Source organism: Symphalangus syndactylus, chromosome 12 (genome assembly GCF_028878055.3).
Source record: "Symphalangus syndactylus isolate Jambi chromosome 12, NHGRI_mSymSyn1-v2.1_pri, whole genome shotgun sequence".
Classification (NCBI taxonomy): Eukaryota; Metazoa; Chordata; class Mammalia; order Primates; family Hylobatidae; genus Symphalangus; species Symphalangus syndactylus.
Genome location: NC_072441.2, coordinates 66,642,144 through 66,660,865, shown reverse-complemented (window position 1 = coordinate 66,660,865; position 18,722 = coordinate 66,642,144). Strand labels below are relative to the sequence as shown.

General features: G+C 44.5%; 1 pseudogene; it reads left to right on the top strand.

The window, feature by feature from the left end:
- Positions 1 to 17,965, top strand: part of LOC134734843 (uncharacterized) — a 68,647-nt pseudogene extending 50,682 nt beyond the window's left edge.
- The last annotated feature ends 757 nt before the right edge of the window (positions 17,966 to 18,722 follow it).

Sequence of the window (18,722 nt, the reverse complement as noted above, 5' to 3'; positions counted from 1 at the left end):
TGCTTTGCTAAAACATAACAAGAGTCGCCTTTGTTTCAGTTCCCAATAAGTTTCTCATCTCCATCTAAGACCACCTCAGCCTGGACCTTATTGTTCATATCACCATCAGCATTTTTGTCAAAGCCATTCAACAAGTCTCTAGGAGGTTCCAAATTTTCCCACATTTTCCTGTCTTCTTCGGAGCCCTCCAAACTGTTCTAACCTCTGCCTGATACCCAGTTCCAAAGTTGCTTCCACATTTTTGGGTGTCATTTCAACAACACTCCACTCTACTGGTACCAATTTACTGTATTAGTCTGTTTTCATGCTGCTGATAAAGACATACCCAAGACTAGGAAGAAAAAGAGGTTTAGTTGGACTTACAGTTCCACTTGGCTTACGAGGCCTCAGAATCATGGTGGGGGGTGAAAGGCACTTGTTACATGGTGGCAGCAAGGAAAAATGAGGAAGATGCAAAAGCAGAAATCCCTGATAAAACCATCAGATCTCGTGAGGCTTATTCACTACCATAAGAACAGTATGGGGGAAACCACCCCCATGATTCAAATGATCTCCCACTGTGTCCCTCCCACAACACATGGGAATTATGGGAGTACAATTCAAGATGAGATTTGGATGGCGACACAGAGACAAACCATATAACCCATTAACTTTTAGGCTCTAAGAGTGGTTCTCAACTCAAAATCCAAGGCAGGGGTGGTGGAAGAGGGAGTCTCTCCAGGTCCCACAGTAAGAACTGCAGCAGTAGGGTTCCTGAAGCCCTTGAAAAGTCTGCAGAAGCAGAGATAGCTGAGGGAAGATCGAGCCTTAGATGGCAAGCCCCGGACTCAGTTGCTGCTATTATGAGAAAAGAACATCACACAGGACATAAAGTCTGCAGTGTAGCAGTTTGTATCCTGGCCCTGCCCTGCTGTCACCACAGTCACCCATCTCCATTCAGCATAATTACTCCAAACCAGAAAGGAGAAGGAGGAAAATGATTTAAATAGAATTAAGTAAACTTATTTATGGTATTTGCTTGTAAGAAGGAAGCAGCAGTATATTTTGAGCAAAGTTACCTTCCAACAAAACTATCCAAATTCTTCCTCTTTTAATCAAAGGTGTTGAGAAAGCAATCTGATTAAGCATTGTGTTTTGGCTAAGATTCTTTTGGTTAGGCCAGGTGCAGTAGCTCATGCCTGTAATCCCAGCCCTTTGAGAAGTCAAGGTAAACGGATTGCTTGAGTCTAGGAGTTCAAGAGCAGCCTGGGCAAAATAGCAAGACTCTGTCTCTACAAAAAATACAAAAAAAATAGCCGGATGTGGTGGCGTGTGCTGGTAGTCCCAGCTACTTGGGAGGCGGACGTAGGAGAATCACCTGAGCCCAGGAACTCAAAGCTGCAGTGAGCCATTATTGCACCACCGTACTCCATCCTGGGTGACAGAGCGAGACTCTATCAAAAAAAAAAAAAAGATTCTTTGGTTGTGAATAACAAAAATCCATTTGAGCTAGGCTAAACAAAATAGGAGAATGAATGATATGGATATACGAGTATCTTACACAACCCAAGATCAGGGAGAAGGTATGTCAGGAGAGAGTTAAACCAGGAGCTGGAAAACCTACAGAAACCACATCAGCCGTTTCTTGTTTTTCTCTCACTCTGGGTTCACAAAGACTCTCACCTCTGCTTCCCTCTGCATCCCTCTTCCACTCTTCTCTCTCCACAGACGGGCTTTCTCTGCTTCTCTCTAATGAGTAGATAGTGTGAGGCAGGGAGGATTCTCAAAGGTATTACTGAGGGCTAGGCATCAGTCCCCCAAAATATCTAATCCATGTCATTACCCCATAATATGGCCCCATGATACATATGGCCACCTTTTCATTCTGTCACTCTTGCTGCTCTGTTCCCTTAACTCCTGTGACCTCAGGTTGTTAAAAATGACTATAATCTGGCCCTTTATTCATAGCTTTTCTTATCTGAGAAAGTATCATTTGTTAGTAGAACTTTCTAACAAATACTAAAATCATTTTTCCAGAGTTGTTATTTTCATCTTCCCAGATGCCTGAACAGGTGTCTCCAAACTCCTAATGCATATTCACTCTCAACCTTGGGAACTGAGTCAGTGGTCCTGGGGCCATTTTAGTTAAGGCTAAGATATTAATGTAATAATAATAATAATAATGGGAAAAGGGAAGGAAAGAAGAAGAGGAAGTGGACATGGAAGAGGAGCTAGCAATTAATGAACATTTACAACTGCCGGGGATTGTAGCAAACATATTAGGGACTCAGTGGCCAGTCCCTTCCTCCAGCAATTTAGACACATTGATAGCTATAACTGTATTACACACCCACATTCAGGATCACTGTTTTCCCCTAGAAGTCTCTGAAGTGCTTGGTTTGATTGCACAAAATATTTCTGATTATTTTCATTTACACAAATAGCTTTCATTTGTACTTAATCACTATGAAGCACAAAGATGATTATGTGTTGACTAACTTTGCTTTAAGATTAATTTCAACATTAAACTCTGCCCATTATTTTAGGCTTCTTAATTTGTTGTGTGTATAGAATTGATTGTATATTCAAACTTAAAAACAATTAGGGGACACATCATATCCTGGAATATTAGGATACAATACAGAGGGCACACAAGTCCTTCCCCAAGCAGTAGAGATAATAGGATATTCTGAACAATTAACCTTAAGATATCTGAATATCTTTTTTTTTTTTCTTTTTGAGACAGGGTCTCGCTGTCACCCAGGCTGGAGTGCCATAGCATCATCTGTGCTCACTGCAGCTTCTGCCCCGCCAGGCTGAAGCATCAATCTTCCTACCTCAGCCTCCTGAGTAGCTGGCACCACAGGCACAAACCACCACACCCGACTATTTTGTTTGTATTTTTAGTAGAGATGGAGTCTCTGCCTTACTTCCCAAGCTGGCCTCAAACTCCTGATCTCAAGTGATCCTCCGAACCTCGGCCTCCCAAAGTGCTGATATACAGGCATGAGCCACAGAACCCAGCCCTGAATATCATTTTGAATTTTAGAGTCATGGAGGTATACAATATGGTCTAGTTGTATTTTTAAGGTGCTAAACAGAGAGGTGGGCAGTAAGATACTGTGGAGGAGTACTGGTACTAACGTCAAATACCATGGCCAGCCTGCCTGCAACATTACTATCTATGTTACCTTAGGGAAGTGGGGATGTGGGACTGTGTAGGGGAAACTAATATTTGTTGAATATATACTATTATAAGTACTAGCACTGTCAGATGCTTTAGGAATAGTAGTGGTAGTAATGAGAACAATCATACAGAAACCCAGATAGCTAGCATTTATTAAGGTCTTTGTGTAGGCCATTGATATGGTTTGGGTGTATGTCCCTGCCCAAATCTCATGTCAAATTGTAATCCCCAATGTTGGAGGTGGGGCCTGGTGGGAAGTGATTGGATCATGGAGGCGGATTTCACCTTTGATAAAGACTCTCACCTCTGCTAGTTCTTGTGATAGTGAGTGAGTTATCACGAGATCTGGTTGTTTAAAAGTGTGTAGCACCTCCCCCTCTGTCTTCCTCTTGCTCTGGCCATGTAAGGCATGTCTGCTTCCCTTTTGCCTTCCACCATGATTGAAAGTTTCCTGAGGCCTTCCCAGCCATGCTTCCTGTACAGCCTGGAGAACCATGAGCCAATTAAACCTCTTTATAAATTACCCAGTATCAGATATTTCTTTATAGCAATGTGAGAACAGACTTGTACAGCCAGGCAATATCCTATTTAATCCTCAAAATAACCCTAAGGGATTGGAGCTGTCACGATCCTCATTTTACAGAAGAGGAAACCAAAGCTCCAAGATGCTAAGTAACTTGACTAAGGTCACGTTGATAAATCATAGATAGTCTAGATTTGAATCCAAATCTGTTGGGCATCAAAACTTTAGTCTTTCCAGTTTTTCTAGATTATCTCCAAGGTTAAGTAATCCCTAACCTCCCAGAATCGGTTTCCTCATTTATAAAGTTGTATAAAAAATCTCACTTAAAAGATCTTTTTGTGGCTCAACAAGATCACATACCTGAAATAGCATATATTGTAAAATACAATAGAAAATGTAAACTTGCTAGAGACTTAGAAAAGTTACCTGTTTTCCTTAAGGCAAATAGGTACATGTTCCTCCCTTCCTCTTTTCCTCTCTCCCTTCCTTCCTGACATCCTGCATTCCTGCCTTCCTGCCTTCCTTTCTTTGCCTTTTGTTCTCCCCCTTCCATTCCTTTTGACCCCCTTTTTGTTCTCCTCTGCTTTCTTTCCATCCTACAACAACTTCATCCCCACCCCGACCCCTGCCTGGTTTGGGAAAGAATTAACCAGAGAGCCCGGGAGAGTGTGCATTTTAATTAGTCATCTATGATTCACTGGGAAATGGCTTTGTTACTCTGAAGAGAGAAGGAGACATGGATTTTCTCACTTACACAGAGCTGGTTGCACATGCAGCAGGGGCTCCAGGCACAGTTGCTAAATGATGAATGATAGCATACCCAGGTAGGTTACTCACTGGATAAATATGAGCAATTTCTTTTTATGGGATCATCTTCATGCTGAGTCTTGGACACCAACCTGAATTCTCCTACAGAGAAACTGGACATCTGCCCTTGATAGGGTGTAGTGGATAAGGCATAGCACCTGTGATCAGGAGATCTAGATCTGAGTCTCAGTTGTGACACTTTTTTGCTGTGTTACCTTGGGAAAGTTATTTACCCTCTCTGAGCCTCAATTTCCTCACTAAAAGGGGATGATGGTACCAACGTGTGTTAAATGAGTATTAAATGAGATAATGAGTACTTTGTAAACAATGTGTTTGTAATTAATCATGAATCTTAGGTTGATTATAATTATGTATTTTTTCCAGTAATGGAAAGAGGGCAGGGATAAAAGGCAGTGAGTGGCCTGAGCTTCTAAAAACTCTCATGAGTAGGATTCATAGAGGGTTCACCTGGTTCCTTCTAGGAGTTCACTCACAGCCTTATAATTTTCATTATTTAGAAAAACAAGCACAGATGTCATGTATCACAACTTGCAGAGAACACACCTGCCCCTGAGACAGAGCAATCATGATGATGGTGAGCAGATGGGGTAAATTCTGGGGAACTGGGATTCCTTGTGGGAATGGAGGCCATTTCCCCATGGGTGACTCACAATGGCTGAAGAAGGGAGAGGCAAGTATCTATTATACACATTTAGCAATCACCCCACAACCCTGGCTCACGTGAACCCCACCACCCCCAAAGCTATTGCCTTTTGCATAGTCCTCCACCCCACCTCCATTCTCAACTTCCCAGACACTCATTTTAACGTGCTTTCAGGAGGCAGGAACGCTGGTAGGAGGGAGATATCTCACGAGGTTTGCCCTGAGACACTCCTGCCCCTGACCATGAGGGCAGGCTCCTATCTCCTCCTCCTTGGGTCCAGGTCTGGCCACACCCACATGAGAAGGGAGTGTGATCCCTGAGCATGCCCTGAATGTGGTGTTAGATGATGGGACCCACATGAAGATTCTGCCACAAAAGTGCTGTAGAACTCAGGGCAAATCACTCACTCTCTCTGAGCTTCAGCTTCCTCTGCAGTAAAATGGAGATACTAATACTTGCCCTGACTTCCTCACATTGCTGATGTGAACATCAAATTTAAAAACCAAAACAATAAAACAAACAAACAAAAATCATGAGGACTAAAATACTGTTTAAATGTTTAGCTTTAGGAGAACAATGAAACAGTTAAGAGCAATAAGCCAGAAGTACACATAGCAATGTGGCTGAATCTTAAAACCATGGTCCTGAATAGAAGACAAGAAACATAATGAGCTATATCACAACCTATTCACATAAATTAAAAATCCGCGGCCACAAAACAATGATATGTGCTTTTTGAGATTCAACATTAAACAAATTAAAACAGTGATGGGATATAGGGGATGGGGATAAAAGGAATGAATGAATTAATTAATTAATTAATGGCAGAGTTCTTGCATGGACGAATGACGACACTGTGAGATGAGATGAAGGGCGGAATAATCCTGTGTACCTGAGATCCGAGAAAAATGTTTGTTATTATTAAGCATCAGCTTTGTGAAGTAAGGGAATTGACAACACTTTCTTCTGCAGTCTAGTCATTCTTTGATTCATTTATTCAACAAAAGTTGGTTGGGTCCTGACACAGTGACTCATGCCTGTAATCCTAGCACTTTGGGAGGCCAAGGCAGGAGGATTGCTTGAGCCCAGGAGTTTGAGACCAACCTGGGCAACATAGAGAGACCCCTCTCTACAAAAAGTGAAAGAATTAGCCAGACATGGCAGCTTGCGCCTGTGATCTCAGCTGCTCGGGAGGCTGAAGCAGGAAGATCACTTGAGCTCAGGAGTTTGAGGTTGCAGTGAGCCATGATCGCACCACTGCACTCCAGCCCGAGTGACAGAGGGAGTCCCTGTCTCTAAAAATATAAATAAATAAACATTGGTTGAATATCTACAACAGGCCAAACTGTGCAGAGTACCAGTATTATAAGCTTCCCCCTACCCCAAAAAAAGTCCTTCCTTTGTTTACAGACAAGAAAGCAAATGATCACAGTATGGTATGATAGTGTCTGACAGAGGTAAGGACAAAGGAACCCAGAGGAAAGGTCCCTCACCCAGCCTGGGGGAGAGGGAGGAGGCTGCATCAGCGAAGGCTGGAAGAAGGATGCTTGAGCTGTGCTGAAGTATGTGTATGGGTCAATCTGGTGAAGAAGGTAGGGATGTATTTTAGGTATAGGAAATAGCAAGTTCAACAGCACTGACACATAAAGCAGCAAGCAGCTCAGTACAGGCTAGCATGGACTGTCCCACAGCAGGGACCTGGGGAGGCTGAGGCCAAAGATGCAGCCCACTCTGAAAGGCCTTCAAGACCAAGACAGGGACTTCAGAGATTCCCTAAATGCACGGGAGCCAATGTGGTTTTTACCCAGGAGAACATCACACCCAGATATGTGTCTTTAACAGCCACCATGGCCACAATGTGGAGATGGGTTAATGGAGAGAATCTTGGTGTGGGGGAGGCCATTCAGGAGGTTGCATGAGCACTGGAGGCCTGAACGAAGGCAGTGGCTGTGGGGATGGAGAGAAGAGACTGAGGCTGTGAGACGGTAAGAAGTAGAGTCCAGGGTTATGTTGACTGGTGTCTGACTGGACATGGAGTAGAGAAGGGGTAAGAGACGGTCAGAGATAATGTCCAGGTTCCTGATTCAGAAATCAAAGCAGCTGACTATGCCATTCTCCAGAAAATGACATCCAGGAGGAAGGACAGCCTTGGGTAAAGGGTCAGAGGTGCAGAAGGTGGTTATGCACACAAACACAACTCGGTAGAGGGCCCTGGTCAGAAATATCTGTATTTGGCAGCACTGCCGTATAAAGCCACAGGAAGAGATGATACATCTGGAAACATTTAGAGGATGAAAAGAGAAGAGGATCAAGAATGAACCATGCATTTAAGGGATGGGCAAAGGAATTGTAACCTGCAGAAAAAAAGGAAAGAAAAGACCAGAAGAGATGAAATTACGAATAAGTGAGACCACTGTGGTGGCTCATACCTGTAATCCCAGGGCTGTGGGAGGCCAAGGCAGAAGGATTGCTTGAGGCCAGGAGTTTGAGACCAGCCTAGGAACCATAACAAGATTCTATCTCTGCAATATGTATGTGTGTGTGTGTGTGTGTATATATATATATATTTTTTTTTTTTTTTTTAATTAGCCAGGTGTGGTGGCACACACCTGCAGTCCCAGCTACTCAGGAGGCTCGCCTGAGCCCAAGGGTTCAAGGCAGCAGTGAGCTATTGCCTTTTGCATAGATCATACCACTGCACTCCAGTATGAGTGACAGAGTGAGACACTGTCTCAAAAAACAAGAAGTGAATCATGGAAATCAAAGAGAAGAACCATTTCAAGAAGGAGGAAGCAGGGGTCAACAGAGTGCAAATAAGTAACATCAAGACTGAATTGAGTAGAGCAACCAAAAGGCTACTGGTAACAGCAGGGAGCGTACCCACACCACCGTGGAGTGAGAAACAGAGAAAGGAGAAGCTGCAGGTGCAGAGAACTTTCAGGAGAGCTGTCTGTAAAAGGAAGGAAGAAGACAGAACTAGAGAAATCAAGGAAGAAATTGTCAAAGGATGAGAACAACTTGAGTAGATATGGAGGAAAGGATTTAGGAGAGAGGAAGAGATTGAAGATGTAGAAGAGAAGGGAAATTTGATGGAAGGGGGTCCTAGCAAAGGAGAGATATGAGGATGGAGGGAAGTGCACAGCTGAAGGAATTCACATGGACTGAAGAAGGGACACCTCCTCCCCTGGGTGCAATGAGTTTTCTAGCTTTCTTAAAATAATATGCCATACATAGCTCTATGCTCCCTGTAAAATGAGACTGGCATCTGTTAATGAGATTACTGTAAAGCTAATTTCACTTCATTCTTTACCTCATTTCCTCTCTCCTTAACTACCTCCATTAATGACAAGAGCAGTGAGGTGCCCAGAGCCAGCAAGGGTGGGGAGAGGAAAAAGGAGTCCAGCCTATGGTGGGACATGAGTGGCTTCAACACCCCTCAGAACCCAATGCCTCCGCTGAACCATGAAAGCAAGCTGAGAAGCCCCGCCAGCTTATGGGGAAACTGCTGGCTTCCCTAGAGTCTAAACCTGTTCTAACTTTCCCCTGGTTCCAGCTCTGGATCCACCTCTACATTTTTAACTCACACTTGCTCCCTTGGTTTGTGGGATTTTTTCTTTCATTGCTGACTTCTGATTCTTGGCTTCTCAAGAGTTTTGCCTTGTGTTCAATTCCTTGATATGCCAGCTTTTGACTACCTTGGCTAAAACTCATGTACTTATGCTCCTCCTCATTCAAAAGTGGATTCGAGGGTTGACAAGGGGGTCATAAAGATAAAAAGGGATTACGTCATTGTGCACACATCACAGAGTGTACTTACAGAAACCTAGATGGTACAGCCTACCACACACCTAGGCTACAAACCTGTACTGCATGTTGCCATACCGAGTGCTGCAGGCAATTGTACCACTATGGTATTTGGGGATCCAAACATATCTAAATGTAGAAACTGTAAAGTGAAGGTATGGCATAAAAGATAAAAACTGTACACCTGCATAGGGCCCTTACCATGACTGGAGCTTGCAGGACTGGAAGTTGCTCTGGGTCAGTGTGTGAGCAGTGAGAGAATGTGAAGACCTAGGACATTACTGTACCCTACAAGGATTAGAAACACTGTATGCTTAGGCTATGCCAAATTTATTTTAAAATTTTCCTTCTTCAATAATAAATTACCCTTAGCTTACTGTAAGTTTTTACTTTATACACTTTTTAAATTTTTTTAACTTTTTGACTCTTTTGAAATAACAGCTTAAAACAAACATATTGCACAGCTGTACAAAATGTTCCCTTTATATTCTTACTCTATAAGCTTTCTTCTACTTAAAAAAACTCTAAATATTTTTACTTTGTCAACTTTTTTTTTTTTAATTAGACACAAACACATTAGCCTAGGTCTACACAGGGTCTAGATCATCAATATCACTGTCTTCCTCCTGCACATCTTCTCCCGCTGGAAGGGCTTTAGGAAGAATGGCACACACAGAGCTGTCATCTCCTACAATACCAAAGCCTTCTTCTGGAATACCTCCCGAAGGACCTGTCTGCAGTGACGCTGTTTTACTGTTAACTTTTTTTTAATAGGTAGAAGGAGTATACTCTAAAACAATGATTAAAAGCGTAGTAAATACATAAGCCAGTAACACAGTTATTTACTATCACTATCAAGTATTACATACTGTACGTAATTGTATGTGCTAGACTTTTACATGCCTGGCAGTGCAGTAGGTTTGTTTACACCACATCACCACAAACACATGAGTAATGCATTGTACTCTGACCTCATTAGGCAATAGGAATTTTTCAGCTTCATTACAATCTTATGGGACCACTGTGGTCTGTGTGGTTCATCACTGACCAAAACATTGTTATGTGGCATGTGACTGTATATCAGTATATATGTTGATCAGATTTACACTATAATATATTGAGAGGAGATGAAGAAAGTGACTGTGAGAGATAATAAATGTTTATTGTTTTAACCTACCAAGTTTTATGGTAATTTGTGTTTCTCACTATAAAAATGGAAAAGTGGAAAATAAATAGACAATGTCTAAAACAGAAAAAAGTAGCAATATAAGCTTGTTATTTAGAGATATGAAAGTGACATCCCAAAAAAGCTGACAACAGTTGGAGCTGGAGGATGTACTTCTAAGATGGCTCACTCACACAGCTGGCAAGTTATTGCTGGCTGTTAGCAGGTGGCCTCAGTTCTTCACCACATGGACCTCTCCATTGTGCTGTTTGAGTGTCTTCACAACATGGCAGCTGACTTCCTCCTGAGCGGGCAGTACAGGAAAGGACATGGTGGAAGCCACAATTCCTTTCATGACCTAGATTGAGAAGTCACATTCCATCATGTCTGGTATATCTTATAGCTCCGCAGGTCAGCCCTGTTCTATATGGGAGGTGACTACACAAAGGCATGACTTACTAACAGGCAAGGATTGCTGGGGGCTATCTGGGAGGTTGCCACACAAGTATTCAAAAAGTGGAAATTTGCCTGACACACTGAACCTCATCCTTAATTCTCTTAATGATAAGTACATAAAGAGGGAGGCCAGTGGCCTAACTGCTCAGCCTTGTTCAATAGAGCTAGCCAGCCAGAGGCCAAAACCATATGTTCAGGTCTCCGAAGGTCTGACTTATCTGTGAATAAGACTAATGGAATCGAGAGGAATGGTGGGAATGCATGTCTTTTATCTCTATTAATGCTATTTTTTGCAACCAAGCATTTGATAAATTTTGAGCTGCAGGGAGTTCAGTGTTACGCTGACGAGTACATGGGGTTCAGCTCCTCCCTGTTACCAATTAAGGGCAGCCTTATTCTTTAATAGGCTGGGCTGGAGATGGGCTGTCAGCCTCCTGTGAAAGTGCAGGAGCTTGGCTAGGGCACATGCTTGGCTGGAAGGCGAGCCTCTTGCATGTAATACCTGTCCTAGATGCAGACAGTCTTGGCATTTAGGGCACTCCAACTTTAAATCCATGCCCCTCCTCCTTGCCCAAGATCAGAAAAATAATTTATTTCTTCTTTGTAATTCTATCAACCCTTCAAAGTCTAGCTCAAAAGTCCCCCCACCTCCCACCCCCCACATCCAGCCTCCCTCACTGCCTTCATACCTGCTCTTCTGCCCCCTCCAGACCAGTATCCAGGCCTCTTGGGCCTCTTTCCTGCTCCCCTGTGCAACCTGACTGATACGGAGGGAATTAACCAAGACTGCCAAGGAAAGTGGGTACAAAGCGGGACTCATAAGCACACAGATGTGGACATACTGACTCCAACAAACACCACTGTCTCATTCAGATATGGGACAAACCCAGATACCCCTGTCAGCTTGTACCTTCCCAGACCTCAGGTTTGCTCGGAAGCCCTCTCACCTTTACAAAGTGTGCCTTTAGAAAGGGATGATTCCAGTGGCACAGAGACACCCAGAAATGATACTCAAAATTATGTGTTTGTTCAGACACTTCTTTTTCCTAGAAAATGCCTGAACATTTTCATCAGATTCTCAAGGCCCAAAGAAGTTAAGATTCCTTGTCAGTGGACACAAACCACGGCGTGCAGGCCAGATGGGGCCCTGTGAGGTTACTGGTTTGGACCACATAGGGTTTGGGGAGTTTTGGCAACGTTTAAAAGTCAGATGATTTTGCGCAAAAATCCAGATTTCTGGCTTTTAAAAAATTTTGAAAAATGAAGCAACTTTGAGCCCACATCCCCTGGTGGCAAAAACTGGCTGGCCCAAGGCAGCAGCTGCCCTTCAGATGGGGCAGAGGCTCCCCACAGTCCCCAGTGGACACATTTCTTTTTGATGATTTTGCCTGCCATCTCCTATTTAGGTCCTTTGTTTAAGATCTTCAGAAACTGGTGAGTGTTTCTCCCAGCAGTTGGTTTTTATTGGTTTCAAGCCACTGTTCTCCATCTTGGGTAACTCTCCCCACCCAGCACCACACTTTCAACAGGAGCACACCCTCATGCACACCTGGGGCGGCGGGGAGCTCTTCTTTCTGCTGTGACATTTCATTACCTGTCAGAAAGGCCTACCTGAGCAGGGTGCTCTTGCTGGAGTCCACCTGGCTGGAAACCAGACAGGCACCAACCCTGAGAGCCTGTTCACCTTGGTTTCTGCGATGGACATTAACAACCTAATTTGCTCTAGATGTGACAGCTGTTGATATGGTTTGGCTCTGTGTCCCTACACAAATCTCATCTAGAATTGTAATCCTCAGGTGTTGAGGGAGGGACCTGGTGGGAGGTGATTGGATTATAGGGGTGGTTTCCCCTATCCTGTTCTTGTGATAGTGAGTTCTTGCGAGATTTTATGGTCTTAAAAGTAGCACTTCCCCTTCACTCTCTGTCTCTGTCCAGCAGCCATGTAAGACATGCCTGGCTTCCCCTTCTCCTTCTGCCATGATTGTAAGTTTCCTGAGGCCTCCCCAGCCATGCAGAACTGTGAGTCCATTAAACCTCCTTTTTAATAAATTACCCAGTCTCAGGTAATATCTTTATGGCGGTGTGAAAACTGAGTGACACTGCTATCTTCAGTAATAAGGGTGATACTCTGTTGTCCACCAGATCTCACATTGTCTATTTTCTCTCTTTAGCCTGTGGATTCAGGAATTGCATTGCTCTTCACTTACTAATTCTGTGACCTTAGAAAAGTCACTTAATCTCTCTTCTGCCTCAGCTTCCTGGACCATAGAAAGAGGATAATAGTGTCACCCTTATAGAACTGTCATAAAGAGGAAACGAGAAGATCTAGTTTTAAATGCTTAGCCTAATATCCAGAACATTGTAAGAACACAATAACTATAAGTTATTATAATTTCTGATCTCAGTGACTTAAAAATTAAACCAAACCAAAACAAGAAAATCAAAAACAAAATAAATACTGATTTTCTCTGACTGGAGCCTGGTTCCTCAGTTCGGCCCTTCTTCCCTTTGATAGTTCCCCAAAGCGGCTCTGGGAAATTCCCAGGGATCCTCCAGACATCATAGTTTGTTTTAATGTTTTTGGTTTTGTTGAGACAGGATCTCACTTTTTTTTTTTTTTTTTTTTCGATCCTGGTCTCACGTAGGCTGGAGTGCAGTGATACGATCATAGTTCACTGCAGTGTCAATCTCTTAAGCTCAAGCAATCCTCCCACATCAGCCTCCTGAGTAGCTGGGACTACAGGTGCATATCACCATGCCTGGCTATTTTTTTTTAACTAGAGATGCAGTCTCACTATGTTGCCCAGGCTGGCTTTGAACTCCTGAGCTCAAACAATGTTTCTACCTCAGCCTCCCAAAGTGCTGGGATTACATGCAAGAGACACCTCACCCAGCTGCACATAGTTCAAATCAGTCTCCTAGCTGCTGAAATGGCCCCCAACTGACCCTATGCTGGAGCTCAGACACCTAAGAGTAGCCCTTTACTCCTCTCTCCCTTCCCCCCACATTCAGCAATCCCAGGTCCTGTTCTCCACAATCCCTCCTAAATTTCTCCCTACCTCTTCACTGTTCCCAACCCCACTGCTACTACCCCTGCCTTTGTGGATTTTTTCTTTCACCTGTGAAATTCAATAATTCACTCATTTAGCCAATATTTATAGCCAGGCTGAAGGCACCCGGTAAGACAGCAGTGAGCAAGACAGACACATACCTGCCCTCAAGGGGCTTCCATTCTATTGGAAGGAGACAGAAAATAAAACAGAGAAGTAAAACTATAGTGAGGTAGATGGAGAAAACTACAACATGGAAATGGAACAGGGAATTGAGGGTAGGGGACTACTTTAAATAAAATGGCTAGGAAGCCTTCCCTGGAAAGGACACATTCCAGAGAGAGGCACAAAGGCCCTGAGGTCGACATGGCTGGCATGTTTAAGGATCAGTGTGGCTGAGCCAGAGAAGACTAGCTGGAGATAACGGGTCAGCCTGTGTGGCGCCTGATAGGTCCTTGGAATGGCTCTGGGCCTTTACCGTGAGTGCAATAAGAAGCCTTAAATAAGATCTCCCCATTTCTCACCTGCATTACCGCAAGAGCCTCCTATCTGGCCTCCCTGAGGTGTCTGCCCAGTCTGTTAACTTTTTATAATTCCTATTCTTAACACCTTCAACAGGTCGCCAGAAACTGCCTATTTCCCCGTTAAAGCTTCAAAACTTTGTGATTTGCACTTAAGCCTATCTCCTTCACTCTTCTACAGCCACTATCCAAGCAACACCCCCTGCCCTGGGTAATGTAGGACTGATTCTAATTCCCTGTGCAGCCCACAGCCTCTCACTCCCTTTTTGTTCCAGCTGTTTCCTCTGCGCTCAGCATATATCCCCTTTCCCCTCTGATATGGTTTGGATCTGTGTCCCCGGTAAATCTCATGTTGAAATGTAATTCCCAGTGTTGGAGGTGGGGCCTGGTAGGAGGTGTTTGGATCACGGGGTCAGATCCCTCATGAATGGCTTAACACCGCCCCCTTGGTGAGGAGTGAGTTCACACAAGATCTGGTCGTTTAAAAGTATGCGGCACCTCCCCACTTCACACTCTCTCTTGTTCCGATTATTACTATGTAAGATGCCAGCTCCCCCTTTGTCTTCTGCCATGATCGAAAACTTCCTGAGGCCTCACCCGAAGCTGAGCAGATGCCAGTGCCATGCTTCCTGTACAGCCTGCAAAATTGTGAGCCAATTAAACCTTTTTTCTTTGTACATATCCAGCCTTAGGTATTTCTTTATAGCCATGCGAGAATGAACTAATACACCTTCCCTCTCTGCTACTGCTCAAGTGCTTCCCTAACCACCCTGAGGTGGAGAGAAGAACATCCCCTGCCAGGAGGTTCCCCATCCTGTGCATATGTCATTGTCCATTCATTCATCTGTCTGCCCTAGTAGAGCTCTTTGAAGGCAGGACAGTGCTCAGCACAATTCCTTGCACAAAATAGAAGCTCAATCAAATCTCGGTTTAAAAATGAGTGATCCTACCCTCTTTGAATGCAATCCATTAAGCTAAAACATGTCTTTTCCTCTGTTCCTAAGCACTTCCTAGCACTTGGTTTCTAGCAGTAGTCACAGTCCAGTCTTTATTAGTTACATGTATATATGTGTTATATCCTCTTGTGGGTTACAAGCTAACTGACCGGGAATATTGGAGTTAATTTTTACAACCACATTCCACTCTCATCCCTGCACTGTCTAGAACAATGCCTCCCACAGGGAGAGCCTTATAAAATTAAGAGTATGGGCTTTGGTATCAGACTGGCATTTGCATCTTGGCCTCCTGGCCTGTGTGGCACTGGCCAGCCATTTTGTCTCTTAGCTTTGCTCTCCTTTTTTTGGAAAATGGGGATGCCTAGCTACTGGAGGAGTGAAAGGAGCCACTGCACAGGGTTTACCATTGATTACGGGCTCAACAAAGGCTGTTGTTATCATTGGAGGCACTGTGCGGTATTTCTCAAACTTGTCTAAAATTCAGTCCCTTTTAAAGGAGAAAAATTTTCACAGGATCCCAGGGAACATATATGCAAAAACACAGACTTAAGTTTTGTCTTTATAAATGGTATGAGTTTCTGTAAAGTTTATCGTAAAATTGAAAAGTCGAAATTCCAGCAATACTTGGAGAACTAGCAGAACATAAGACTGCATCCACAGACTCCAATCTAAGTTTTTGTTTACTAAGTTGACTTGGGGCAGAACCATAGGCAGAGGAAGGCAGGAGGCCACTTCCTTTGCTGGCAGTGTGGCTTCCCTTCGGATGACATTCTTCACAGTGGGCTGTGGAGACCAGAGATTTTTGTTCTTCCCATGGGGATTGGGGTAGGGGAAGTGGGAGGGGAACATGTGAGGAGGAGCCAAAAGGCCAGTGGTTTGTCCCTGGTGGCTCCAGCCTGGTGTGGGTCCAACCTGTGTGTGTGCGAGACCTCCCACACTAGCCCTGGAGCCAGCAGTGCCTTGCATAAGATGGAGGGGAGTGGGACTGTAGCAAGAGGAGGGCTAATGAGCAGAGGCAGAAAGAAGTTCAAGGAAAACTCAGAAATTATGTATCTCTAGCAGATGGGAAATTCACCACATCAAGAGAAGGTCATCCAAAGCAAAGAAGAACCGGGGCAGCTAAATGTAAAGAGAACCCCTGGCCCTCCTCCTTCCCTGCCCCAGACCCACAGGGTCAAAGGAAGCCTTGCAGGGGCTGAGGATCCCTTGGGGTCGGCTGCACAGCTGGTCTGTAAATGCCACTTCTCAACCCAGCCTCCCCCAACACACTCCTCCCCTCTCCTCTCCCCACTAGCACAAGCCAGTCTCTGGGAGTCACCCTGGCCACAGACCCAGAGTAGAAACATGCAGAGATTTTGCAACTTGGGTTTCAAAGAGATCTGTAGCTCCTCCCACAGAGACAGGCCAAGGCCTCCGTAGTAAACAGACCAACTGGTCACATCGCCCCTCACAAAAGCCTAAATAAAGGCCTAAATGATCATGACAGCCACTAGCAGACTCATTCTGTGAACGCAGGGATCGTGGACATTCAGAATGAATCTGGGAGACAGCAGCAGCTGCCCAGGAGCAAGGGCCTCCTCTGCAGCTCTCTTACCTCATTAGAGACCCCCACTAGAAACTATCACGCTTGGAATGCTATTTTTCTCCCCTCAGGAGACTTTGGAAAGAGCACAGTGACATTAAACCAAGCCCAGCACACTAAAATGTTCCCAGTGGCAACTTTGCAGGGGCATCAGTGCTGTGATCCCGCAGCGACTGAATGTGAAGCCGCTCCTGGGAGCTCCCCCGACCACCCGCCTCAGCGCTGATGGGGACAGGAGAGCGCCAGGGACACACTACTTCCACGAAAGAGTTTCGGATTGTGGAAGAGCGAGTTCTGCTCTAAATCACTGCAGTGCACCCCGACCAGTACTGAAAGAAAGAGAAAGTCGACTGTTGCCCACAGAGCCCAAAGCACCAAGCAGAACTCCTTTTCCTCCATGTCTCCTTCGCCCACCTCCTTCCTTCCGTAGCCACTGTAAATTGGAAGGGTTTTCCAGAGGGCAATTGGCAATGTATGTCTAAGGCCTTACTTCTAGGAATTCAACACCCCCAAAATAATCTGTTTTGTTTCCCCAAGCGGCTGTCGAAGATGGCGTAGGGGTGGGGGGCAGGTCCTGGCGCTTGAGGCCGACGCCACCTCTGGGGACGCGGGAGCCATCATGGCTAAGCAGGCACTGCTGGGCCGGAGGATGGGGGTCGTGCACAGTGAGGGCATCAGCATTTCTGACAATTTCTTTTTCTTTTTTCTATTTTTTTTTTTTTTCTTTTTTTTTGAGACGGAGTTTCGCTCTGTCACCCAGGCTGGAGTGCAGTGGCGCGGCACGATCTCAGCTCACTGCAACCTCCACCTCCCAGGTTCAAGCAATTCTCCTGCCTCAACCTCGCGAGTAGCTGAGACTACAGGCACGCACCACCACACCCAGCTAATTTTTGTGTTTTTAGTAGAGACAGGGTTTCACCATGTTGGCCCATTTCTGGCAATTTCTACAGAAACAAGGTGAAGTACCTGGCCTTCTTCCACAGGTGGATGAAGACCAACCCTTCCCGGGCCCCCACCCTTCCCAGGCCCCCATCTACCTGGTTTGGACCGCGGGAGGCCTCCCAGGACCGCCTCAAGGTGTGTGCTAGGATCCCAAGGCCCTGCGAGGAGAAACAGCTGAGGGTTGTTCCTGCCGCCCTCCAGGTGGTATGTCTGAAGCCTACAAGAAAGTTTGCCTGCCTGGGGCGCCTGACTCACGAAGCTGGCTAGAAGTAGCAGGCAGTGACAGCCACCTGCAGGAGGAGAGGAAGGAAAAGGCCAGGATTTACTGAGGGAAGGAAAAACAGCTCTTAAGGCCACAGAAACAGGCAGCAAAGAACGTGGAGAAAACTGACAGATACGCAGAGGTCCTCAAGACCCATGGACTCCTGGTCTGAGCCCAATAAACACTGCTTATTCCACAAAAAATAAATAATAAAATAAATAAACAACTAAATAAATCATATTTATTTAACATATATGTGTTATCTTTAGAGTGTTATTTGTAGTAAACATAAATGGCCCTAAAAGAAGGGATCATGTGAGTTAATGATGGCATTTTTGTGTAGTGGAATGCTATGTAGCTAACAACAAAAAAACTTTTGAAGAAAAGATATGGGGGAAATTCTCATGCTACGTTAGTAATCTTTAAAAAGCATTTTCCCAAACATTATTTCTGATATTTCCAATGATGTAAAGCCAGAACAAAACAGAAGTATGTATTAAAAGTCTAGAAAGCTACATCATTGTGTGGTGGGTGAATGGATAATTTTTTGCTTCTTCGTGCTTTTCAGATTTCCTACAATTTACCTGTATTACTTCTCTAAATGGGGTATAAAAAGCAACAGATTGTCTTCCTAAAAGATAGACACATACTTTTACATGATACGTATGCTTTTAGAGCAAACATCACTTTGCCCCTGAGAAAAGGCCAGAGTTGGGAAAGGGCAGATGAACGCAAGACAGAGCCATTGACAATGAAAAATCAACTGTCAGGGCCGGCTACATAATTCCCAGGCCCTGTGCAAAATGGAAATAAGGAGTCCCTTT